Here is a 27,358-nt window from a genome sequence, read left to right on the forward strand (position 1 = left end):
GCAGCGGACAGCAGGGAGGAGGTAAATGGATGCCTGTGTGTGGCATCCATTTTTCTCATGGACGGAGGCAGGGGGAACATGCGCGGAGGCTGGGGGCAGCCCAGCAGCTTTCCCAAGTGCAGCTTGGCCTACCCCCAGTGTGTCCTTGGCATTGCCGGGGTCCCGGCTAGCGAATTTCCTGGTGCTTGGAGATGATGACATCTATAAGCCATATGGTGCTGAATGCCTGGCGCAAATGAAATGCTTCGAGAGGAGATACCTGGGGTGGAGAAGCAGGTGGGTGGTAATGGGGGTAGGTTTGGGCTAATTGCATCATTAGTCCAAACCCACACACGGGGTGTTTCAGATCTGCAGGTGCCTCCTGTGCGAAAAGTGGGTTGGCAGCTGACATCCACTGACATCAGCTGCCCGCCTCCGCACCCGTGTCATCGGGGAATTACCATGAGAACGCCCAGTGTATTCAAGGGAATGCCCATGAAATGCTGGGCGTTCCCATGGGTGAATCACCTGGCCCGCTGCCCCCCCCCCCCCCGCACTGCTGTGTGCGAGCGCCCAGTGAATAGTCTATTCACCGTGGCCACTTGCACACGGCGGCTGTACATGCGCATAAATAACTATGCGCATGCACAGTCGCAAAACTTTGCTCCCCTGCGAGTACACGCAAGGGAGCGTATAAACTGGAATCACCCCTGGAATCTGTTTCTACTACTAACAAACCCACAAGAAACTTCCACTGGCAACTGCTATTTAAAGCAACTGGCCCTAACTTAAGGCCATTATGAGACCAGCCCCTTGTTAACATGAGATATAATGAGACAGAACGCCACCTTTAGTTTCTGAGAGCCAGGATGATAGCTCACATTTAAGTTTAACCACACAAAGAAAAGGATGCTCTTGATTTGTCCTAAGTTACTGTATAATGAATGGCCATCATGATGGGGGTCTGCTACTCTTGCAATAGGTGTCTGCACCACTTATAGACCAGTGATATGGATTAAAACTCCACCACGGTGCAACGCCATCTTCTCTTTAAAATTTTGTAAGAGTATGACACCAACTGCTGTGCAAGAGGCATCTGCTTCAAGGATACATGGTTTAAGGTGAGATGTATCAAACCATTGAAAGATTTATAATGGAAAATTTCTAGGTGTTATTTGTCTAGCAAAATCTATGATGATCTGGGCAGGTTATTCACTTTATCTCTCTAGACAGTTAGTACTGACTACAGCTGTGCACCAGCTAGGTGAACTGGAAAACGTGGACCGTTGGTAGATCTCGAGGATTGGTTTGGCCACCCCTGCTGTAGAAGGTCTGAGATAATTGGCCCTATGTGAGAGCAGAGTGAGCCCGGATAGGAGTAGAATTTGATGCTGCTTTTAGAGAGTTAAAGGCTTGTTGTTGGCCAGAGAAGGACTAGTGTAACACAGTTCCCTTGTGAGTGAGGGTAGACATTGTTCTTACATCATTTAGTATGGACCACTGATCAATCAGCTTGGTTGGTTTAGGGACCATACTAAAACCCCAGCAGGACAGGCGACACTACTAAGAAGTCTTTATTCGCTTGTCCAATACAGCTTTTTCTAATTTGGTAAATAAATGCTTAAAAAGTTCAAACTGCCAGAACATGGGTGTTATCGGTGTGAGAGTGTAGATCGGGACACCCTTCAATATACAACATCAACCCCATTGAGGTGAGTGTATGTGGTGGGGAGGTGGGGGGAATAAATATCTTAACTGCCATTTCCAAATATTCCAAAGGCCTCTGTATGGCTAGTTAGAACCAGATGTGTTTGCCACGTTTTACATTTTGTAGTTGATGGCAAATTAGTCCGCAGAAGCCAAGTTTTGAAGGACAAGGCAGGAGTCAATGGTTTTGAAAAATAGATTTGTCAAGACTGAAGCCAAAGTCGATAGACTAGAGAATGTAAGTTGGTGGAGACCATGCTGGTGTTGATTTAAAAAAAAAATAAACAGAACAAAAAACACTATTCTTCAAAGCGCCACCAGAGACATACAATTCCAACTCTGCTTGTTCAAGACATGGTAATGTGTACATACAGTTTTGGTCTCTTAGTCTAAATGATTGCAATAAGTGAAAAACATGTTAAGTTGTAGGTGGATCCTCACAGTTCATACCAGAGGCCCAGAGGCAAAATAGAAGGTGGTATTTTTTTATTTTATCAAAGCTTGGAGAGAGATACCATTTTGAGAAATAAAGTACCAACCAAACAGCTGCTACCTTACATTTTACAGACATTGGGGCAGATGTATTAAGCCTGGTTAAGAGATAAAGTGGAGATAAAGTAGGTGATAATGCGCCAGCCAATCACCTTTTACTTTATCTCCACTTTATCTCTTCACCAGGCTTAATACATCCGCCCGTGTTTGAAAAATTACAGGAGCAGTTTGATTTCTGCATTATCTTTCACAATTCTACCTATCTTCATGCTTTTATTTAAAAAAAAAAATGTTTTATTATAATAATTAGTGCATTTCTTTAAAACACCTTCTGCTCTCCATTCTTTCATCATATAAAACACAACAGCAAAACTGTAGCTCACTATGGGCCTTATTTTGGTTCATTCTTTCTGACAAAATCCTTCTTAGATGGACAAAACCATGTGCACTGCAGGGGGGGGGGGGGGGGGCAGATGTAACATGTGCAGAGAGAATTAGATTTGGGTGAGTAATTGTTTCTGTGCAGGGAAAATACTGACTGCTTTATTTTTACACTGCAATATAGATCACTTTGAAGTAAAACCCCACCCAAATCTAATTCTCTCTGCACAAGGAACACCTGCCCCACCTGCAGTGCACATGGTTTTGCCCATCTAAGAAGGATTTTGTCAGAAAGAATGAACCAAAATAAGGCCCTATATTTCCTGATCTCTTATCTCACATTCCTAGACTCTTCAGCTGGAGGGGGCAGCAAAAGGGGTTTGTGAACTTGGACATCAGTTAACAGTGACTGTAGCAAATCACTATGAAATGAGTTTATAGAGAGAGAGAGATCTGTCCTAGCTCAGCAGCCCCTCAGTCTTTCATTCTCGGTGCCCCTTTGACAGCTGGAGCCCAATGGTCAGTGCCTCCATTGTATCTGGGAGTTACGCCACTGACATCTGGAGGGGGTGTATCATATTGCAACTATGGAACTGAATTTTTTACACACAAACACTCCACAAGGGGATAATGTTGCAAGCTGTGAGGAGTTTTTGGTTCACTGTAGCCTAAGCTCAGTAATGAAACACAGAAATATAATTTTGAACTATATCTACTTTTTTTCTAGCTAGAGTATGTATCTATACTATATCGGTATTGTAAATCATTTTTGTGCCACCAATTGCAAACTTTGTCATGACAGGGCTGGAGGACACTTGTACCCACAAAACCCCTGCATACTAACACTACCTAGATACCATCCTTGATGATTCAAAGCAGTAGCAAACAGGACCTAATACAGTCTGACAGATTTATCATATCACCCTGACCTGCACTTGAAACATTTTTGTTCCCAATATCTGCTTACTTGATAAAGCCATCAATAGCAACGAATTGGAGTCCAGAATGTTTTACAGCTTATCAGTCATAAAGTATTAACTCCCTGCAGTTATTTAATATCTTCACATCTGTAGAAAGACAACTTGGCTGGGCTCCCTATCAATTGCTTATCTTACATCGTAGTTGTTTACATTTTGATGCGTCTCTTTCCTCATGTGTTCTTTTTTATCTGACTCCTCCGTCCCTGTAACAGCTGCAGCAAAAAATGGCAGTGTGGGGAGGGGGGGACAAATCAACAGCAGCATTCATGACATTGTAATTGGTGCTTCAGCTTACGCCTTCCTCACCGCTAGTTAATTACATTTTTATTACCAGTTATTTATTTAACGCACAAATATTCTTCAGCACTTTACCCAGTATTTGCCACTCATATTAGTCTCTGCACAGCGAAGCTTACAATCTATATTTCCATTTTTTTTTTTTTTGGGAACCAATTTAACCTACTGGTATGTCTCCTGGAATGTTGGAGGAAACCAGAGTACCCGGAGATGGAGGAAACCCACATAAGCACAAAGAGAATATACAGATCCCACACAGGTAGGGCCATGGTGGGAATTGAACCCAAGACTTCAGTAGTGTGATCCTAATTCAGATTTACCCGCTAATGTGAGAATTTGGGGTGGACTGGGAGGAGAAAGCTGCTGCCCGGACAGAAAGAGAAAATGCTATATTGCAAGACAATCGCTATCCAATTGGGAATCCATTGAACAATTTTTGCCATCTCTGCAATTGTGAGTAGGTCTGAGGCTTCCACTAATCTGCGACAGACAGGAAGTGGTCATCGTTGATGTCACAGACCATACTCAAAAATGCCTAAACACATCTTTCCACTCTGTGGGGCAAATTCAATCTTGACTTTCGACTGTTGGAATGTTTTGACATTCGGAATCCTAGCCCGTTTTCATCCTGTTCGACAGTTTCTAGACAGGAGGAATTCAATGTTCAGCCTGCCGAGTGTCGAAAAGGCTGCAGAAACGGACATTCATTAGACAATCCACGGCTGTTCCCGACAAAACAGATCCGACTTGTTTTAAATTCAGATCTGTTTTGTCGAAATCCACCTTAAATGCTGTCTGAAATAGCACCCGACGTTGAATACTCTTCTGTGTCTGTCTACAGATAATGACAACATATGTCTTTGTCACGGGATATGAGAAACCAAGAAAATAAAAGTAAACTCTTCTGCTGGGGCTATAATTGTATTACTCACACTTACTGTTAAGGTGGCCATACACACGCAGATTTATCTGCAGATCTGTCTGGTTGGAACAAAAACCTGGTTATGGATGAGAGCAAATGACAGTTGTCCATTTGTTTGGAAATGCTGGAAAACTGACAAACTGTCACTCATCCATAACCATGTTTTTGTTCCAACCAGCCAGATCTGCAGATTAATCTTACTAGTGTATGGGCACCTTAACACAGTGGTTTACAGGATATACAGTATTATGCACACAATTCATACTTTTATAACTAGTGAGTTCCTTCAAGTATATGACCTATATTGTCAATATCCAGCTTGACTCTTCCTCTTCCCCATCTATATAATTCAAAGTTATTTTTTAATTAAAAGGAATGTCTTCATTTCTTCAGACACTCCCAGAAAATGGCCGGTTTCAAGATCCAAACACCGGCTTCCTGTCAGTCAAGCTCTGGCCACATTGCGTTTAGGATCCATACACATTTTCTGTCACTAATTCCCCTTTCACATGCGCGATGCATACGGTACACATGCGCAGTTTTTCTATAATTGCTCAATTTGTGAATTCTCAAGTTAGCGGCCAAGTCTGAATTAGACTTTGTGAGCCAACTGTAATACAGATCCACCATAGCATAGCTGCAAAAATGGATTAAATGTAGCAGTCGCTGCTATTCTGGGTTCGAAAGGGGACAAATAACAAAAAATTCTCTCTATTTGGTTATCGCAGCTGTATGTTCAATTTATAGAGAAAAAAGGTTAATGTTTTTTGTAGCAATTTCGCATCACTTTATCCCCATGACAGCTAAGCAGTAATCAGAATAAGAGCTACTTATAGCTTTGGATGTTTTTACCCTGTTCATACGCAGATATGTGATAATCTGACACACCTACAGTAAAGAGACCCAGCTTATCTGCTATTATAAAAAAAAAAAACATTTTTTAAAACATTGAAAGCTTTTATAAATGTTAGTCTTTTGTATCTAATAATTATAGCAGTAAATATATTTTTTCACATTATATGTATCTAGCATAATGGCCTGCTCATTTTTAAGTGACACTGAATTTTTATTATATACTGTATAATCGAGAAATATATATATATTTATATATATATATATATATATATATATATATATATATATATATATATATATATATATATATATAGCAACTGGGGGTGCGGCACTCACGGCTTCGTTTTAAAGAAATCAACACACCGTGACACGGTTTAAGGTGATCTTCATGATTGAAGATCACCTTAAACCGTGTCACGGTGTGTTGATTTCTTTAAAACGAAGCCGTGAGTGCCGCACCCCCAGTTGCTATACTAACCCCCTTGTGAAGGCACCGGCTGCAGCTTTCTACTGCTACATTGGAGTGCCAGACCTCCGCTGTATATATCTATATATATATATATAGATTCTCCAATAGACCGGCACACTCACTGCACATACGCTGACTTTACTTAGCTGGGTGCCACCAGAATTTTAGACAATCGCTGCTGGGTGGTGCGGCACTCCCCGCATATTAACAAGTCGGGAGTCAGGTTTTTAAGGCAATGTTTCAATGTCTTTAATTAGACATTTTCATCAGGCTATATATATATATATATATATTTTATGTACTGGGTCTCTCTCTCTCTATATATATATATATATATATATATATATATATATATATATATATATATATATATGGCAGACAATGGACACAGTGCGCCCTCCTAGAATGCATCCACCACCAATAGAACAAATGGTGACAATGTGGTCACAATACAACAAATTTAATATATAAAACAGATAAAATATAGCAATAAAACAATTTTTTCATCTGTGTGGAGTCATGGATTCTATAACGGTCAACATGCACAAAACCCAACGCGTTTCGTCGTTAAACCGACTTCCTCAGGGGTAACCGTCCACAGGCAACTTAATGTATTTCAGTCAAAGTGTAATATAGCTTTCGTTTGAAAAAGAGGGAGTGGATCCTTAGTAGATCTCAATCCTGATGCCTGTCAGCATCTAAAACATGAACAATTTCCATACCAAATGAAGGATGAAAGATAGAATAGTGTCCTGAAGAAATTCAGGATTACTTCTAAATGTGGTACAAACGGACCTCAATAATATTGCTAAGTAGCCAGATCAGGGACCAGATCATATATATATATGATGAAAACTGCACCCAGCAGTTGAAACGGCTGTCAGGTCAGCAGCTGTCACCTAGTGCAATGTTGCACTCTTAAATAAACCCCTTTTTCTTCACCTAAACAGCCGTGTGCCGGTTCCATCCTTTCCTTGAGGGGGTAAGTGTCTCATTTTTTTTTTTAAATGGCACATTCTGTCACCAGAGTAGGCGGCAGATGTATGAAGCCTTAAAAAGAGATAAATGCAAGGGTGATAAAGAGTGATAAAGTCCAGCCAATCAGCTCCTGATTTTTCAGATACAGACTATAACATGACAGTAAGAAGCTGATCGGCTGGGCGTTTATCACTGTTTATCACCCTTGCGTTTATCTCTTATTAAGGCTAAACACATCTGCCCCTAGATACAGTATCACTAATGTACCTGCAACAATTAATAATCTCCATTGTGTCAACTGCTGGCAAGCACTGGGGGTACTAAGCCTAGCCAAGAGATATACTGGAGATAAAGTGGAGATAAAGTGGAAGGAGATAAGGCACCAGCCAGTCAACTGAGTTTGAAATATGACAGTTGTGAGTTGATTGGCTGGTGCTTTATCTCCTTCTACTTTATCTCTCCGCCATGCTTAATACATCTGCCTCGTTGAAACCTAGGGTCTGATTTAGAAATGGACACAATGTAGATGTATATGCAGATGATTGCTTTTCAGTGTCATAGTTACACAGCGTTTGCCAAGATATATTAGCGCTGACGAATCAAGGATTAATTTGTAAAGTTATTGACAGGTAGTGACCATTTGTGGGAGGCAATGGGGGTAGATACAAAAGCGCAGACTTGTTGCAACCATATTCGGAGTGTCTATCAATTCCGTACATAATAAATATGGCTTTGGCATCTCATGTTCGCTTGTTCGGCAGCTATTCTATATAACCAGCCCTATCACTGGGACACCACAAAGCTTGCAATGGTTTCTACTATAGAGCCTAATACAACTTCAGTTACAGTTTTGCGAACCGTCGCAAAACCGCAACTGTCGACGCTAGGCTGCGTGGGCTGCTAAGGACTTGACAAACTACACAGTAAAGCACTCGCCCCTGGCTGCGCAGCCTAGTTGCAAATCCATATGCGGGCCAGCCGTGTTTAAGGTTGCAGTGGCTGTGATGTCATGCAGCTGCCATTGCCCTCCCCCCAAAGGTATCCGGACATGCCTGCTTTGTCCGGGCTGCCAGTCTCTATTTAAACTATGGTCAAGGTCGTGGCATGAATTGTAACTGAATTAGGCAGTTTCAGTGCTCGTCTATGTGCCAGAAATCGCAGAATAGTGATTTTTGTAGATATGCCGGGCATACTGAATTAGCTCCATAGTTAGATAAGCATTAGGTCGACAATAGAAACGTTGACAGTCAAAAGGTTGTCATGGGTTTTTCATGTTCTTTTGTCCGGAATGTTGACATAGTCAACATGGACACGTCTAAGTGTACCGCTGCGTTTGCCATGCTTTGAGCACGTGCCTTGCTACACTCGGCACACTATTTAATTCTCCTGTTACGCTGTAGTGGATGGTAGGGCATGAAATATCGCCTGTCGTCCCATGTTGGCCTTAAAAATAAAAGGGGAAAAAATAATGTAGACCTTTTGACTGTCAACCTTACCATTGTCAACCTAATCCTTGTGTCAATGGTGCATACACACTGACCAAATTTTTTTTGACTAATTTAATTGAAAGACATTGATGACCAATTTCACTTGAACCCAGTGTCCTGGAAGAAAGAAATTGACGAAAGATGTTGAGGAAAGACGAAAGATCTAGCTACAGTTAATGGGCTCTTTTTGAAAGATATCCAAATTGAGCTGCATGCCCAGTTGACAAACAATTTTGACGAACAACTGGCAGTTATGCGCATAATCATTCGTCGTTCGTCGAATTCACACTGAAGGATATTTTGACCAATATCGTTCAGAAGGGCCACAATTAGCAAAATTGGTCCAAAAAATTGTACAGTGTGTATGCACCTTTACCGCTATGGAGAGTATGCCCAGTGAGGTGAGATATAATTTTGTTACATATTAAAAAGGGGACAAGTAAGAGGCAAGATGCTGCTATAAAAATCCAGCTGTTTTTTTAAGCTATTCTGATAAAAGTTTCGAGCCTAAAGGCATAGAATCGCTTCTGCTAATGTCACCATGGAAACCTTTAATATGAAAGGGAATGAAAATAGCCAGGAAGAAAAATCTAAACATCTTTTTTTTTTCTGTGTTGCTTTCGCAGAGACAGTTCTGAAATGCAAAAACGGGGAGAAATAAAGAGCGCGGCTTCCATTTACTTGCTTACATATTTATGCAGGATGTTTCAAACACATAAAAAAAAAAGTCTAGGCAAATGCATCTTTCAAGATATATTTATTTTCTTAATACGAATAATAAGAAGCCGCAGCTAAGGAAGAACTCATAGAATGTGACTTTAATAATTTATTGTGGCTGAGTAAGATGTACTTCTCTAATATTGCTTTCCCTTATTCTCTCTTTCATCTCCATTCCCTCATTTTTTATTCCCTCTCGTCTCCTCATTTCTTTCTTATTACTTTATCTTTCCCTCTTTCACATAACTCCTTTATCTTTTGTCCCCTATCTGCGCCTACGCTAGACTCTGTGCAGCTTCTCGGCTGGTGTGGAAGTAACTAGTGTCCCCCCCAGGGACAGGCCCTTCCTGTCCCTCCTCCGTCACTCGGAAACCTCTGGAGAGACACAATGGTCCTCCTGGCACACAGGTGGAAAGAATATAACACATCCATTGCAATCCCCTTCTCTCCATGGCACCGGGGTACTATGGTAACAGGTGTGGTAGAATTAATGGCACCAGATGCTCAGCGTTGCCCGTTGCTCAGCTGGCACCAAATTAGTTTTACTAGATGCTCCAATAAGATTGTACCTGCCATAAAGCTTATGGAGCAGAAAAACAGCACATTGTCTGCCCGTTTATTGCTAGAATTATAACAGATCGCGGGCACATAATCTGCATTGGTTTAGGAATGCCAGCTTCCTTTATGCTTTGCTCCAAGACTTTTAATTCTGCATGCTTTGACATTTGGCTGCCGCAAACCTGTGTGCAGGGTTCTGTGACTTAAACATCAGTGTGCATGATACTGCGACCCCCCATCCCACACACACACCATACCTCTCAACAGTCCCGATTACCGCGGGAATGTTTTCGGAGACATTCCCGCGTCCCTCCTGCGGCCGGCAGTGTCCTTGCGCACAGCGTCTATTCCCGCAGCCAGGGGGCTGGGGGCATGGCTAGAGGCTCACAGAGCCTCTGGGTCATGCCCCCATAGCGGCAAAACGGGGATATGGCCTCGTGGGAGAGCCACGAGTATAGGCCATGCCCATTAAATTAGGCCACACTCCTGAAATTTTCGGCACGCATCCATCTGTCCCTGCTCTGTCTATGTGAAAGTTGGGAGGTATGCACACACACACACACACACACACAAACACACTCACACTATACCTCCCAACATGACCCATACCAAGAGGGACAAGATGCTCTGCTCCTGGACTTCCTTGCCATGGACAGTTGCATAGGTGGCCACCAACTGTCACCCCAAAACATTGCCACACACACCACAATCTGGGACTTGCTAGCAGCTGTGTCTCCGATATTTGAATTTTGGAGTGTGCTGCAGCCCCACCTCTGCAACTGCCGCTGACAAGGAAGTCCAGGAACAGAGCATTTGTCCCTACTGGAATGGGTCATGTTTGGAGATTTGCCCACCAACCCCCCCCCACCACCACCACAGTTATGGTCAGGGGCGGATTTAGGGGTGACGTCGCCCATAGGCACAAAAATAATGTCCGCCCCCCTGCCTAATTGTAATATTTTTATTGATTAGTTATAAGCCCTCATTTGATGATTTGCTAAGTAGGACAACTTACAGGGGCAGTATCTGCATGTCCTATCTAATTACACTCTATTCAAGATGGAACCTGGTACAGTACAGTGGAAACATTTTGCAAGTACTGGTACATTTCAGGCTGACAGTACTATCACAGGCACCCAAGTGCCGCCCCCAAACATGTGCCGCCCCTAGGCACGTGCCTCACGTGCCTAATGGGAAATTCGGCACTGGTTATGGTATAGGCCAGTGATTCTCAACCTCAGTCCTCAGGACCCCCAACAGTGCATGTTTTACATATTTCCTCACAGAATCACAAGTAAAGTAATTACCTCCACCTGTGGCTCTTGTAAAACGTGTCAGTGAGTAATGAATGCACCTGTGCACCTGCCGGATGACCTGGAAAATGTGAACTGTGTGGGGTCCTGAGGACCGAGTTTGAGAACCCCTGGTATAGGGGATCGACAATGTCTAGGTCAATCACTAATGGTCGACGGTGACTAGGTCCACACCTAAGAATAGTCGACAGACCATAGGTCGACACTGACAGAAGACCGACACAAACTTAACATCAACATGGGGTATAAAATACTGGAGGTTTCCAAGGCGCAAAAGAAAACAGAAAAGCAGCTCAATATAACCAAAAAAACTTGTTCAACCAAAACAAGTAAGACAATATTAGATAAAACAGGGGTAAGGATATATTCAAGCGCTGTCTGTATGTGTTCTATTCACTTCTCCCGTCCTCGTGAGTCAATATGCGGAAAAAGAAAAAAGAACACAATGTGTGGGACTGCATTTTACTTTTCAAAACATACAGGGGGAATGGAAGTAGAACGTACCACACTCACAAAGGGAGTGTGTATATCAAATACGTAAAGGTATCTTTTTTTTCCGGTGATAGTATAGCCTTCACCAAATCCACCCTGGTGTCCAATAGAATTAGATTGGGCGTACGTTTTCACTCACAGGATCAAGGTGTTACAACGCGTTTCGATTTTGAAAAAAAAGATTTGAAAAAGCCTTGAAAAAGATTTTAAATCGAAACGCGTTGGATGGCTTTCTGGATCTGTACAACCTCTTTTTAAACTTTGGACCATTCTGTGTTTATGCTGGACATTGAAACAAAGGTACCGGGTGTTCACTCACCGACATCTTTAAACTTATCCGGAGAGTTTTTTGGTGTATACTTAGTGTGAGTTCCATCCTACATCCATCACCCACCTTTGGATTTTTTTACAGTGTACCTATGGTCTTAGTGTATTTTATTAATTTTTGTATTTTTGGCATTAAAAATAAATTTTTCAAGCTAAAGAAACCCAGATGTGCTTTGAAAATTCCTGCCAATTGTGAGTTATTGGTACGCTTGCCTTGAAAAGAAACCTTTATATGTATTGTAACACCTTGATCCTGTGAGTGAAAACGTACACCCAATCTAATTCTATTGGACACCAGGGTGGATTTGGTGAAGGCTATACTATCACCGAAAAAAAAGATACCTTTACGTATTTGATATACACACTCCCTTTGTGAGTGTGGTACGATCTACTTCCATTCCCCCTGTATGTTTTGAAAAGTAAAATACAGTCCCACACATTGTGTTCTTTTTTCTTTTTCCGCATATTGACTCACGAGGACGGGAGAAGTGAATAGAACACATACAGACAGCGCTTGAATATATCCTTACCCCTGTTTTAACATCAACATGGGCATGGTCGACACTCCAAATGGTGACATAAATTTTTCACTTTTTTCGGTGCCTATGTCAACATAAGTCGACATGGCCACCGTATAAGTGTACCGCGTCCCCTTACATGGCGCGCTGTGCTCACCATGCATCGGGGTCACTATTATATTCTCACTCTGGACCTTATTCTGCTCCACACGCAATGCTGCAAATTTCACAGGAATGGCCCCTCCCCCCGCGTGCTACGCGGTTCCACACATGGCTGCGAATGGATGATTTGCATATTCATCCATTCGCAGCCTTGGGTGCGGCAGAGAAATCATTCGATGGTCGGCGACCATCGAATGATTTCTCCAGCGCTCGCAGATCTGTGACACTTTTCTAAGTTGTCTCTACCTTCTGTCAATGTCGACCTATGGTATGTCGACCACTTTTAGGTGTCAGCCTAGTCACTGTCAATGCAACCTAGTGACTGCTGACCTAGACATTGTCGACCCAAGGACCGGATACCCACCACCAACCCTCCGCTTCCTGTAATCCCCTGAGTTCTCCGCACACCCCGAAAAGGCCAGACTGTCCCCTGACAATGATAATCTAAGCACTTATCTGTGAACAGAGGTATGTGGCAGTTTGGTGATGGATAATTGCCAGCGTGACATTGTGAGGCTCCTCTCCCTGCATGCGCTGCGCTATGATAATGTGCTCACTGTGTACTGGTCTGGGACTGTGAGCTCCCTTTGTGCGCTGATCTGATTATCTGCTCCCTCTGTGTACTGCTCAGCGCATGCACTCATTTAGAGCTATGGGCTCGCTGTGAGCAGCATTATTTTGTGACTATTAGTGCGCTGTGAAAATTCAGACTATAAGATTTGTTTGTTCGGATATCTGTGATTAGCTAGATCTTTATGCTCCAATGTATCAGTTCCTAGAGTGTTTTCAGTGGCTTTGGTGGCTGTTTACTTGCAGTAAAAATGCTAGCTATTAATTAATGCATATTAATAGGTGGGAGTATTCTGTGGGCACTGAGCTGTGATTATTAACACATTGTGTGCACTGCTTTGTGTCACCGATCTCTGCGTATACTGAGCTGTGACTATATTTCTCTATATACTGAGCTGTGACTATCACCTCTCTATGGCCCTTATTCTAATTCGGACGGTACGGCCCGCGTGCGGCCGTACCGCCGATGTTTTTATTCTGCACATGCGCAGAGGTCAATCTGCGCATGTGCAGCCCCCTTCGCCGCAGACGTATTTCGTCCGCCGCAAAGGGGGCGTATAGGGGCGTGAGGGGCTTCATACCCTCATTTCCCTATGTGTACGCCCCGCGTTTCATGGGCGTTCCCATGCAAACGCGGGGCGTATGCATGGTAATGAGGGTATGACGCAACTCATGGGGGCGGAAAGCTGACGTCGCCGGATGTCAGCTCTCAGCCCCCATACAAGCTAGCACACGGACGATTGTCCGTGTGGTCTCAGCTTGCGGGAGCTGCTGGGGCGTGCGGACCTGCCTTCGATGGTCGACGACCATCGAATGCAGGGGGCAGCTCCCACCATGGTGGAGGCGTACGCCTCCACCATTTTTATGCGGATCGCCAGCCGTCCGTGTACGGACGGCCGTGGCGATCCGTCTCGTGGGCGGGGATTGGTTTGTGCGGCCAGAGCACCGTGTGCGGCTCTGGCCGCACCAACCAGAATAAGGGCCTATATACTGAACTGTGACTATCACCTCCATCTATACTGAGCTGTGACTATCGCCACTCAATATACTGAGCTGTGACTATCACCGCTCTATATACTGAGCTGTGACTATAACCTCTCCATATATACTGAGCTGTGACTATAACCTCTCTCTCTCTAGTATATAGGCCCTTATTCTGGTCTATTCAGTCCCCGGCGAATTCGCAACAGGTACCAATGTTAAAGCACTGCCCATGCACATATTGGCATATGGATGCTGTGCGGACGCCGTTGGTCGCCGTTGGACTTGCATGGTCGTCATGGCATTGGAGTGTGGAGGGGGGGGGGTGAAGGCGGTCAGGGGCAATGTTCCCTCTAATTTAACGAAGGCTGTGTGTGGCTAAAGATTTTGGCTGAGCAACTTTGGAATGAAATTTACATTTTTGTGCGTCACTTATATATAACTGGAAAATGACGTTCAGCATTTATGTTACCTTTACTTCGAAATAATCTTAAACATTTAAACATTCAAAATACAGTACAAAATGTAGTTAATGGGTGAAACACACATTGGGCGGTATTCAATGTGAATACCTGCGAGGTGCAGCGAATCCTTTTTTGGATTCGCTGCACATTCGCCACGTTCCGGAGCCTCGCCGGCTCCGGTATTCAACGAGTCAGGGGCAGCGAGCCCCTGACTGGCGAATATGAGCTCCTGCGGCGATTGCTGCAGGGAGCCTGAGGACGGTGCCAGGCAGAGAGATGGTAGTCTCTCTGCCTAGCCCAGAACTTTGTGGGGGGTTAGGTGGGCTCCCCGGGTGCCAGGCAGCACAGGCTGCCCCCCCGGGGGTGCCAGCAGGGAAGCGTATATTCACTACACACGATCGTAATGATCGGGTGCAGTGAATATATGAATATGTAATGAGCGGCTCGGCTCCGGCGCCCCCTGCTGGATGCTGTGTAAAAAAAAAATATATATTATTTTTAAAATTAAATATATATTCATGTGCTTACAGCACATGAATAAAAATAGCATGCCCCTCTTCAGAATAAAATTCCTGATTTTTTGACACCAAATGTAAAAGACAAAACACTTTATTTTAAAAGTTCACATTCCACTTCACCATAAAAAGATAGCGATTGCTACTCGGTGAATCATGGCGAAAAAAACCTTGAAATGTATTCGCCATCTGGTCATTGAATAGGGTGATTCACCGTTTTAGTCAGAAATTCGCCAAACAGCACAAATTCGCCATAAAAACATGGCGAATCAGGCTCATTGAATACCGCCTCTTGAGTCCACAACTGCAAAAAGGGACCAATGCTGCTTTGTGAGCTCTGTTGTAATGTCTGTGCGCACGCTCGTCAAGGTGTGTGCATGCGCACGTGCGCACAGCTTAGAGGGAACACTGGTCAGGGGGCATTTGCATGCAAACACCCTGCATTTCCAGTGCATACCCACAAAAGCAGGGTGGCGTTAACCTCATCGTCCGGCTGAGAAGTCACAGTTTACTAGCAGCATCAGCACTCCATGGATGAGTGCACACCAGCACCAAAGACCCTGTGCTTCTGTCTCTCTTCTGTCAGGGGTTCCCTTAAGGCGGGATAATGAGAGTCGTCAGCAGGGACTCCTGAGCAGCTACTACAAATAATAGTGATAACAGGAAAACACATTGTGTCAGAATCTGAAGAAAGTGGGAGATCACAAGTATAATAGAATGTAGGGCAGCAGGAGATTTATGACTTAAATGGGAGCCTCCTGCAGAATGTGGGAGGGCAGGCAACGATATATCACCTCCTTCTGTGCACTGGTTTGTAACTATGACCTCCTTTTGTGCACTGATTTGTGGCTATCACCTCCTTCTGTGCACTGATCTGTAACTATCACCTGGGTATGTGCACTGATCTGTGACTACAGCCTCCTTCTGTGCACTGATCTGTGACTATCACCTCCTTCTGTTCACTGATCTGTAACTATCGCCTCCTTCTGTGCACTGATCTGTGACTATCACCTCCTTCTGTTCACTGATCTGTAACTATCGCCTCCTTCTGTGCACTGATCTGTGACTATCGCCTCCTTCTGTTCACTGATCTGTAACTATCGCCTCCTTCTGTGCACTGATCTGTGACTATCACCTCCTTCTGTTCACTGCTCTGTGACTATCACCTCCTTCTGTGCAATGATCTGTGACTATCACCTGGGTCTGTGCACTGATCTGTGACTATAGCCTCCTTCTGTGCACTGATCTGTGACTATCACCTCCTTCTGTTCACTGCTCTGTGACTATCACCTCCTTCTGTGCACTGATCTGTGACTATCACCTGGGTCTGTGCACTGATCTGTGACTATAGCCTCCATCTGTGCACTGATCTGTGACTATCACCTGGGTGTGTGCACTGATCTGTAACTATCACCTCCGTATGTGCACTGATCTGTGAGTATCAGCTTCTTGTGTGCACTGATCTGTAACTATCCGCTCCTTATGTACATTAACATTTGATCCCAATACTGTGTGTGCACTGAGCTGTCACAGAGCCTGTACTGCTCTGTTAATTGCAGTTCCAGTCCTTGTTATTGATGGTTTTCTAATCTCAGCCTTTCATTGTACCCTGCTGAACGGCCCTATCCCCCATCTCTGCAGCTGCAAATCCTCCATGTGTACAACTCTATAAATACTCTATTCTTGTGCACAGTGATTTACTTTCATGCATTCTGTGATCCACTGCTTATAAATAGGCAGCATATGACATATTCTAGCAGCTTTCTCACAGGTTGATCTTGCTGTGATCTGTTTAGTTATTAATTACTTTGATTGTCACCTGCCGTGGCCAGCAACACTGCATTACATACATCAAATTGCAGGCTTGTCACATACCCTCCAACTGTACCGATTTAGCCGGTACAGTACCGTTTTTTACAGTCTGTACCGGCTAAATCAGAGTATACCGAATGTACCGTTTTTTTAGGCATCCGTCTGGGGCAGCTCTGGCCTCGGCTGCTCACCCTCCCCACGGCTCCCAGGTCCCATCCCTGCATCCCTCTCCTGCTAAGTAAGCAGGATGCTGGAGCAATGCTTCAGTTCTCACCGGCCCTGTAGCGCTGCTAGGGGTAACATTTTCTAGGGGGTGCGGGTCCGCATGTTTGCTGTCCGCCAATGAGGAGTGTGCCGTGTCAGGAGGTGACCAATACGTGGTAGGAAGGAATGGATTCGCAGGCCTGACACTTCGGGACGGTGCGGTGTCTGCAGTGTCCTTGTGCCCCTCAACTCTTCAGTGTACAGTACACATGACCGCAAGCCATGACCGGAGCCAAGGCAGGGGGGGGAGATACTCCCGGGAGGTGAACGAGAATCGGGACGGGGGAGAGAGTGGTGAGTTCCTATACAGAGGCTCAACCAAGTCTGTGAGAAAGCGCAGTGGGGAGGCTGCTGTCTCTGTGTAAAGACCAGATTTTTAATTGTATAGTTACCCATGGGTGATTTCATACCCCCACTATCGAACCACGCATGGAGTTGACTTTATATAGTGTGGCAAGCGCAGCGAGCCACCGAGCCCGAAGGCTTTCCACTAAGTATCCAGGTGAACATCAAAGGATCGCTACTAACCCTTCATGACCCGGAGGACGTTGAAGACTTCTGCAGCGCACTGGGAATACCTCCCCCGACCCTACCTAACTGGCTGGACCCATCTGAACTTTCTGTTCCACCCCTGCCCTGCAGGGAACAATGGCACACTGTTCCAGGGTCCGACAAGAGGCAACGGGCAGCCACCTCTGGCGGCCCAACCTCTGGAAAGGAGGACCAACATCTACACCAGCAGCCGAAGCGACCAGTTACTGCTACTCCTGCCACGTGAATATTAGATACTTTTCTTCTCTGTTACAGTAGCCAAATGTAATACACTGTTTCACTACGTTAGAAGGAGGTCGCCTCTCTTAAGACGACCTCAGTTAAAGTTAAAATTCAATGGTCTTGGAATATGTTTGTTAGAATAGTACCATTATATAGTGCTCAAACTCTTAATCCATCGGGCAGGTGCATGTTAGCACCACTCTAGTACTGCCTATTTCTATATTTAAAAGGTAGCTTACTCTAGTTCCCCTCTACCCCCCTGTTCTGCTGTAAATTTGTAGACTATGGGCCTTTTTAGGTTCCCCTGGTCTGTAGACGCAGAGATTATTTGTTTCATTAACAATACGTATTTTCAACATTATGTGATATGTACCCCCTCCCCCCCCCCCTCCTTCCCTCATGTGTCTACCCTGCTCTCTCCCCCCCACCTATACCTACTCAGCAGGAAGCGGTACTATAAGATGTTACTGACACTACTATAATGAATGGCTAACCTAAAAGTGATCTCCCTTAACGTGAAAGGTCTTAATATACCAGAGAAGAGATCTAAAATCCTTCACATGATGCACACAGACAGGGCAGATGTAGTCTTCCTACAGGAGACCCATTTTAGGAAGACCGAGGAAGCCGCCGACTTCAGGAACAGGCGGAGAAACGCGTTTTTGAGCCCTACTTGTTGCTGGTCCTGTGTTCACCCTGCAAGCACAAAAAACCTGTGGATTACAAATAACCACCTAGCTGGCTGGTCCAGCAGGAGAAGGTCCCAATACATCACACTCTGGAGCGCATCTCTGGTAAAATCAATTGGAGAGACTGACCTGAGGTTATCTTACCACACAAAAAGCGCAATCAAGGGAAACAAGTTCATACAGGACTGGTAATTATGAAAAATGTATCACTGCCTCTATTAGAATTCTTACAAAAGCCTCTCATTTACTCTAATTAAGTGACTGTAACAAATGGCAATCCCAGCTAATCCAGCTTTTACTATATGTTGTATGTTGTCTGTCTTGTCTGTATGTTACATTTTGCACAATTATTGTCTAATTGTAATTTTGTGGAAGTTACTTCCATTATATGTGTTTTTTAATAAAATGATTTATACTTGTTATTAAATTGGCAAGGACATTCAATTTACTGAGCAGGATTGCACTTCTTAAAGTGCCAGACACCTATGGTATCTGACACTACTCTTTCACCATTTTAGAAAGGGCGCAGCTCCGAGATTGTCCTCCAAACACTTCCCAGTGGGTTATTTTAACGACTTCTCTGAGACCAAATCCAAGGGCGTAGCAATTCTATTTGCTAAAAATGTACGATTATCTGAGGTAAAAGAGACTCCGATAGGCGACGGTAGAGGTTTGATGGTCAAGGCGACCATTGCTCATAAGATTTTTACATTCGTTAACTTGTACCTTCCCAATAAGGGCCAAATATGCTTCTTCAGAGAAGCGATGGAACAGATAGAAGATGGCCTGGAGGGGGTATTAGTGGTGGGAGGCAACTTTAATTGGGCCTTGGAACCAGAAGTAGACACCACAAGCGTACCTAATAGAGCCTCACTGAGGGACACAAGAAGATTCAACGCCCTGTTACATGATTTCCAGCTGATAGATACTTGGGAGGTTATTCTGATCGGAGCGGCCAAACGTGCGTACGTTCACTAATAACGTACGCTCTCCGTACGCGGCCGTTGGGGTTAAGTCCACCCACAAATCAGCCGCATACGTACGGCCAGAAACAACGTCAAAGGGGAGTGGCGTACAATTGAGCGTACGCCAACGTACACGGACGGACCAGCCCTTACACTCTGACAACTGGCGTACAACAGAGCGTACGCCACCGTTTACGGACGTCTCTCGTCCGTCTTCCCACCGACTTCTTGCGGCTATCTGAGCGTACGCCAGCTTGCACGGACGGGTCCCTATTGTTTTCAATGGAAAACTCAGCTTATGTCACCGCTCGTGAGAGTGAGCGTACGTCCGTGCACGCTGGCATACCCTTCACATATATGGACCTGCAAATCTTGCCTTTCAACTACAATTCAGACAATTAATTAATTATTCTAATTGTTATTCAATTATTGTTTTCTATTAACTCAATTGAAGATTGTGTGCAAAATAGTGGGCATGGGCTTAAAACATTGCTGAAACATCCTTTGTAGGTGTTAGATGTGGTTTATGTTATTGTATCATAAATACAAAACCTATGTTTGTATTAGAGTGAACACGTTGACACATGTCGACTTGTGTAGATTGAGTGTGCTACTGTGTAAAGTCTATGAAAGCACGTAGTGAATGTGTATAACTGTTTAACAAATACCTACCTTAGCATATATAAGCAGGTCTTAAAAAGATTCTTACCTTAAATTAAACAAACCTTTAAATGTCGAGAAGTATAGAAAGATAAGCTTCCAATGTGTTTGAGTGCTGTGTGTGGCTTGCAGGTAGTGAAATCATGGTTTGGACTTAATAGAATGCAGCATTGGTTATTACATTCAGGTGTATGTGTTTGAGTAGTAATCAGCGTTAATTAGCAAACCCAGGCGCACGCTGGCATGCGGTATCTGTAGGGGTGGTCTGAGCTGGCGGTTGGTGGGCGCCTGTTTTGTGTCCGAAATGAACGGTGCTTTAGGCGATCGTGCGGTAGTAGCACCATTCATTTTTGGTGCACACCCCCGTTTACGCCCATATTTACGCCCATTTTCCCTCATTATTTCGGCCGCTCCCCTCATCACGCCCCTATGCCGCCCCCAATGCCCGTACTCTCGCGTACAGGTTTTTTCGCACGTAGAGACCCGTCCGTAAGCGTTGTGGGGTGTTCGCGCCTGCGCATTGGAGATGGTACGCATGCGCAGATCATTAAAAAACCCGGAACGTACGCGTACGGCCCGGCCGCACCAACCAGAATAAGGCCCTTGGTGCTTAGCCCACCCCACGAATAAGGTCACACCCACACAATTCATACTCCCGTATTGACTATCTTTGCGTAGATCACAAATCCCTTGACCTCGTAGTCGAGGCCTCCATAGGCCAGATAGCGAGCTCAGACCATGCCCCTGTGGTTCTTACCCTGTCCCTTAGCCACCCACCCATCCACCAATGGAGATGGCGCTTCAACGAACAGTTCTTGAGAGACGATGCCTGTCGGGTCCAGATAGCAGAAACCATTGATGATTACATAGCCCACAATAACATAGAAGATATGTCACCAGTATCTATATGGGAAGCACACAAGTGCGTTATTCGGGGCAAATGCATCCAACTAGGTTCCCGTATGAAAAAGAAAAAGACAGAACGCAGGGAGGCCCTACTTGATAAAATTAAGAACTTAGAACTGATCCACAAATCCTCCCTGACTCCAGAAATCTTAGTGGAACTGCAGGAAGCAAGGTCTGCTTTAAATAGCTTACTGAATGAAGGCACCCGCAGAGCGTTCCGCTGCCGCCACAAATATCATAGATGGGGAAATAAGCCTGGTAAGTTACTTGCCAGAGCCCTAAGGGCCCAAAGATCCCTGACCTATATTAAGGAGATGAAGGACCTGGCCGGTGTCTTACATGCCTCAGATACTAAAATGTCGGGAATCGTCCATGATTACTACACGACTCTATAACTTGAAATCTGGTACCCCCCCCCCCCCCCCCCTGTGACCCCTTAGTTCATGAGCACGAGGTGAAGAAATACTTAGAGGAGATAAATTTCCCCACTCTCCCAACGGATATTACATCCGCACTGAACGACCCCTTCACAGAGCCAGAACTATTAGCTGTATTGAAGACCACCCCATCTGGCAAAAGCCCGGGGCCGGTTGGCTTCACGGTAACGTACTACAAGGCATTCCAGGATAAACTCATCCCTCTCCTGTTACACGCCTGCAATGCAATCTCCCAAGCCTCCCCATTCTCCTCCCAATCCCTAGGTGCCCACATAACAGTCCTCCCAAAAGATGGCAATGACCCAGCCTTAACATTCAGCTACCGACCCATATCACTGTTAAATGTAGACGTCAAACTATATGCAAAACTATTATCCAATCGGTTGGCCCCCTTGATGCCAAAGGTGATACACCCAGACCAGGTGGGCTTTGTCCGTGGGAGAGAGGCAAGGGACAACACTATCAGAGTTATCGACTTGATTGTACACACCCAGTCAACCAAGACCCCTACTATGCTCCTTTGCACGGACGCAGAAAAAGCGTTCGATCGAGTAGACTGGGTATTTATGGAGGCGAAAAGAGGGGTGCGGCTGTAGAACAGCACAATTGGGCGCTGGAACGGGTTGCAATGTGAAGCAGCTACTAAATAAGGGATCGAGAGTCCCTATGGGAGAAAGACAGAAAAAATATACAATAGTAGCGCTAGAAATTTGAAATATGAAAAATTTAATTATATATAAAAAAGGGGGGGTACACAATAAAATCAACAATAAAAAACCAGCAAGAACACCATTAATTTGCAATTTGTAGCTGCTTAAACTGGATCCATTCCTAGTATGCCGTGAGAGTATTGTCCAGAAATAACAAATAAAGTCTCCTTAAGATATATATTTACCGCCGGTCTGTCCAAATGTGGATTTTAATCCTTTTCAGGAAAGCAATTCTGCGAAGTCCATCACTTGGTGAGGGGAAATTCCCCGCGGTCCAACCAGCACACAGCTCACCACCAATTGCCTGCCTACTTCACTGGACCCAAACCAGCCGTCACCAGAACTCCAACTTTTTTCTCCTATCCGCATAACTGGTAACCCGCGGGGAATTTCCCCTCACCAAGTGATGGACTTCGCAGAATTGCTTTCCTGAAAAGGATTAAAATCCACATTTGGACAGACCGGCGGTAAATATATATCTTAAGGAGACTTTATTTGTTATTTCTGGACAATACTCTCACGGCATACTAGGAATGGATCCAGTTTAAGCAGCTACAAATTGCAAATTAATGGTGTTCTTGCTGGTTTTTTATTGTTGATTTTATTGTGTACCCCCCCTTTTTTATATATAATTAAATTTTTCATATTTCAAATTTCTAGCGCTACTATTGTATATTTTTTCCATTTATGGAGGCGACCCTACGACGTATAGGCATAGGTGACATGTTTTTACAAAAGATACTAGCACTTTACCGATCCCCCTCCGCCCAGGTGAGAGTCAATGGCCTGCTGTCTGGTCCGATAACCATATCAAATGGCACCAGACAGGGATGCCTGCTGTCCCCATTGATATTCGTACTTTGTATGGAAGCTCTGGCTAGAGCCATTAGGTCAAACCCTGATATCGATGGACTGACAGTGGGCAATACTAATCATAGACTAGCATTGTTCGCCGACGAGCTCCTAGCGGTGATCACAAACCCCACAGTATCCCTGCCCAACCTTATGAAGGAATTCTCACGCTTTGGCACACTTTCAAACTTCAAGATAAATTATACCAAGTCCATGGCCTTAAATGTCTCTCCTACCGTCAACCTAGCCTCCTCACTAAAACCCACGTTCCCCTTCTCATGGCACCTGACACATATCAAGTATCTAGGCATCTCCATCCCCTCCTCACTGCAAACTACCATAACTCTTAACCATATCCCTTTACTGCAGAACCTACAGAGAGAAATGGCACAGTGGTCGACGCAGAAGTTCTCCTGGCTAGGCCGAGTAAATATTGTTAAAATGAACATATTACCCAGGCTCTTATATCTATTCCAGACAATCCCTTTAAAACTCCCTCCACAGTTTCTAGTGGAAGCCCAAAGAGCGATTAGCAGCTTTGTATGTGGGGGCAAGAAACACAGATTTAAACATTGCTACCTGTTTCGTAGGAGATCTCAGGGAGGCCAACAACTTCCTATGATATCAGCATACCACCAAGCCACGGCCCTTCACAGAATTCTAGACTGGACAGGGGCGGAAATGTACGGGAAACAATGGGTTGATCAGGAAGGTCGCTCCTCGGGAATATGCCTACAAACCGCCCCATGGCTTTTGAGCGTTATACGTTCCTCACATCTAACGGTTGGACCCACACTGACGATGTGGAGAGCCATGAGATATAAACTAGGTCTCTCCTCGAAAGATTCCCTACTACTCCCCTTTCTCAATAACCCAGAATTCCCACCGGGAAGAACCGGGGTTATAGCCACTAGATGGCAAACGGCCGGACTGACCAGAATAGCGAACTTAGTATCAAAGGGTCATATCACACCCTTCAGCGACCTTAGAACAGCCAACAAATTACCCACATCAGACCACTGGTTCTATCTGCAGATACGACACTTTGCCAACTCGAAAAGGACCCCCGCCCAGCTGTCAAAGGAACTTACGCCATTTGAAGTACTGTGCTCCCACACCTCGGAACCCGTCCATGTTATCTCAACAATTTATAAGATTGTCCTTCACAGTCATACCAGTGAAGCTCCCTCATTTTATGCGGCATGGGACTCCGACCTCTCCCCCCGGGGGATAAAAATAAATTGGTCTAAACACTGCGAGACCATGGCCCGCTGCTCTACGAGTTTAGAGGTTGTGGAAACGCAATACAAGCTATTCACCAGGTGGTACCGCTGTCCGCCTTTAATACATAAGATCTTCCCTTCAGTCTCCCCTCTTTGCTGGCGCTGCAAAAGCTACAGGGGTACACTGGTACACATATGGTGGGATTGCCCTCGGATCGCGGTCTTTTGGAATAAGGTCATTCAACTTTCCTCGGAAATACTATGTTTCCCGGCTCCCAACAATATTGACTTCTGGTTGCTCTCCCATATCACCATCCCTATAGCAAAATACAAACAATCCTTGCTTAAACATCTTAACAATGCAGCAAGAGCAATAGTGCCAGATCACTGGAGGTCAGTAGACCCTCCGGGGATTTGGGAATGGTTTCAGAGGATAGAATTCTATAGGGCCATGGAAGACATATACTATTCAACACTGGAAAAACATTCCGACTACCAAGCCACCTGGTTAGCCTGGATTAACTTTAAATCCTCAGACACATATAGAACCTACAGTATGTACCCTGTGACCCAGCAACGCCCTAGCAGCGCACATTACCCGGCCGTACAGTCCTATATAGCTGAATACTCCAGACATAATTAACTCACTTGCTTACCTGCAAGACTACACCCCTCCTTGCGTTCCCCCCCATCTCCCCTTTCCTTCCTACCCCCCCCCCCCCCTCTGTCCTTCATGTATCAACAATTCTGAAGATAGAACACAAGGAACTTCCTGATTTCCAACAAAAAAAAAATTATTAGACCAAAGAATTCAGGGAAATTATTTTTCTTACCCATTGCCAATTTAATTGATTGTTTACTAAAGAAACACTACATCACTCTTATACTGTACTCTGTTACAATGTTTGAATTTCTGATATTACTCCTTGTTACCTGTATGTCTCACTATGTCAAAATGACGTGCATTGTCTTTAAATCCCTTGAAAATTTTAAATAAAGAATATATAAAAAAAAAAAAATCGGGCCTTTACAATGAAAAATCACATTGCATGAATTGTATGCCACTATATTGCATGCGATGCAATGCAATACAATGAAAAAATCGGGCGCCCAGATATTACACATGTACCAAATGCTCTGTTCCTGGGCTTCCCTAGTAATGTATGATTGCCATCACCTGTGGTCATACTTGCCTACTTTTGAAAACTAGTTTCAGGGAGATTATAGTTGGTAATAGAATTTTGCACAGTGCCCCATTGAGGGGGTGTGTCATGCTACATCCAAAGGGCGTGTCTAGTTCCATATATGGAGAGATTGTGAAAAGAGATTGTGAGCATGGCACCTAGAAGTGTGGGTGTGTACTGCTACATCTAAGAGGAATCTTGTAAAATTACTTAGATCCAAATGTAGATGAGCAGTTAGTAAGGGCTACTATACTGTTTTTTTTTTAAAGGTAACCACTTGATGGTGCAATTAAATGGTAAAACATTACCATTGTACGGAAAACACCTATGGTTAGCAAACATTGACCATCAATGTCCATCTCTACCCATACAAATATACAATCCTCTACAACTATATAATCGTGCATTACTAACTACTGTACATGCTGAACTATAAATAGCAAATACCTCATTAATGGGCCTAAGGCATTTTTGGTGGCGGAAACAGGGGGACCTTAAAGCGTACCTGCCACCTATGTGTGACTTGCAACAGAACCGACTTCATGTAATTATACACATTATATTTATTGTGTTTCACATCTACTGTATATAGTTAGAGATAAATACACTTTTGTATATGTGTTCTCTGTGCTCACTGAAAGCCTTTTTTGAAATGCAAACTAACCTGCCCTGATAGATTATGTTCACTCACTAGGTTACCCTACACTATAACTCTAACCTAATACGCCACCTAAGGTCGCAGGTAACAGAGATCAGTCAGCTAATTCCATATATTATATACTTAACAGGCGCAACACAAAACCAAGGCCTACAGGCTCAGCTGCAGACTGTAGCAAGTGATATCCGGAGTAGGTGATGTAAAATCAACAGAAAGAAACAAAATGTTTTCTGGCGCAAAATTTCCCCCCAGGACAGATATTAAACACAGCCATGACTCGTCTTCACTGATTTTAGCTATCCATCTTGTGACTCAAGGAGTTACTAATTGATTTGAGAGAGATACAATGGTGACATTATTCATAGCAACCAATGAGCAGCTGTCAAGAATCCATTACTACCCAACAGTTGCACAATGTTTGTGGCTCTATGCCAGCGGTTCCCAAACAATGTGCCTAGGCACCTTGTGATCTTGTAGGGGTGCCTTGTGTTGGTGGAATAGGACCAAATCTATATATTGTTAAACTTTCTTAACTCTAACACCCTTTTAGACCCGCTTCAGTCAGGCTTTCGCTCTCAACACTCCACTGAGACAGCACTGACTAAAGTGGTGAATGATCTGGTAACTGCTAACTCTAAAGGCCATTACTCACTACTTATTCTTCTAGATCTTTCTGCTGCGTTTGACACTGTCAATCACACTCTTCTCTTACAAACACTACACTCCCTAGGTCTTAATGATTCAGCCCTTTCCTGGTTCACATCTTACCTATCTGATTGCTCTTTCAGTGTTCGCTTCTCTGACTCTACTTCCTCTTCATTACCACTGTCAATCGGAGTTCCGCAAGGCTCAGTCTTAGGTCCTCTGCTTTTCTCAATCTATACTTCCTCTCTTGGCAAACTAATCAGCTCTTTCGGATTTCAGTATCACTTATATGCGGATGATACTCAAATATATTAACCCCAGAGTTGTCACCAGTGGTTTTGGGTCGAGTCTCTGAATGTCTCTCTGCCATCTCATCTTGGATGTTTCCTCGCCAACTCAAACTCAATATTTCCAA

General features: G+C 44.2%; 1 protein-coding gene across 2 annotated transcripts in view; it reads right to left on the minus strand.

Moving 5' to 3' along the window:
* The window catches only part of BRINP2 (BMP/retinoic acid inducible neural specific 2), a 258,789-nt gene that overhangs the window by 183,606 nt on the left and 47,825 nt on the right, over positions 1–27,358 (minus strand). The window lies entirely within an intron of this gene.

The sequence above is a fragment of the Crinia signifera genome, chromosome 8 (genome assembly GCF_055691185.1).
Source record: "Crinia signifera chromosome 8, ASM5569118v1, whole genome shotgun sequence".
NCBI lineage: Eukaryota > Metazoa > Chordata > Amphibia > Anura > Myobatrachidae > Crinia > Crinia signifera.